A 1,022-nucleotide genomic window follows, 5' to 3' on the forward strand; every position below is an offset into this window, starting at 1 on the left:
CATAGCCAGTGAATTATAGTTTCTGAAGGGAGTTGCAGTCAAGGACTCAGGCTCACCTGGCTGGCCATGCTCTTATGCATATCTGCATTCCTAAGCCAAGCACCTCCTTTCAGAGGCTTCCTTATCTGGGTCTCTGGCAAAAGTCTTCATCAGGCACCTATGCCAAGGCCTCCTTATGGAGTTGGAAGGAGTAATCGCAAACAGCTTTTCTCCACTCTGATTCAGTACTCAGAATTTTCCCATTCCTAGCCCTTCCCTCTAACCTTCTGGTCCATAAAGTTGCAGGAGCCTTTTGCTCAAGACTTCATTGGCTACGAGATGACCCCTACATCTGTGCTGACCCAACCCACCTGATCCTAGACCAACAGTGTGCCACAGAGAAAAATGGGACGGGGGAGCTGGTGTTTTCTCCAGCTTAGCCTCTTGGTTATGTTATCATAGTAAGTGATTAAAAGCTTGATTGTTACTTTCATTTTGGCATTTTTTATCAGCTATTCTGACACCTGGTAGCTCAGCTCTCTTCGGCTCAGCTGAGCTCCTGACAAATTGGTGCAGCAAGTAGTGTAGTGGATTAAGCACAATTGTAGAAAAACAAGAAGCCTGAAAATCCCATGGGCCACTTTGCCAATGGGGTGCTAGTGGAGTCCATGGGGCACTCTCAGAGGGTGTTAGTAGATGCTTTGCAAGAGTTTGAGGATCCTACAGAGAACTTTGTCAATGGATCTTGGGAAATGCTAGCAGAAGCCATGGGGAATTCTTGGATGCTGCCAGTGAACTATTGGATGTTTAATTTGAGGGGTCCCATTAATCCTTATTCATTTCCAACTATTTTGCTGAACTTATCTAGTGGGTCACATTTGAATTCCAAAAGAGGGACTCTAAGAAATTCAGGGAAGCAATTCTCTGGCTACTGTTTACTGTTCTCCCATGATGAGCCCAAAAGTCATTGGAGATTCTCCTAGCTGAGTTACACCCAGTGACTACTGTTAGCTCTAAGCAGGTCCTTGGCAATGATGGAAAGC

The sequence above is a fragment of the Theropithecus gelada genome, chromosome X (genome assembly GCF_003255815.1).
Source record: "Theropithecus gelada isolate Dixy chromosome X, Tgel_1.0, whole genome shotgun sequence".
Taxonomy (NCBI): domain Eukaryota; kingdom Metazoa; phylum Chordata; class Mammalia; order Primates; family Cercopithecidae; genus Theropithecus; species Theropithecus gelada.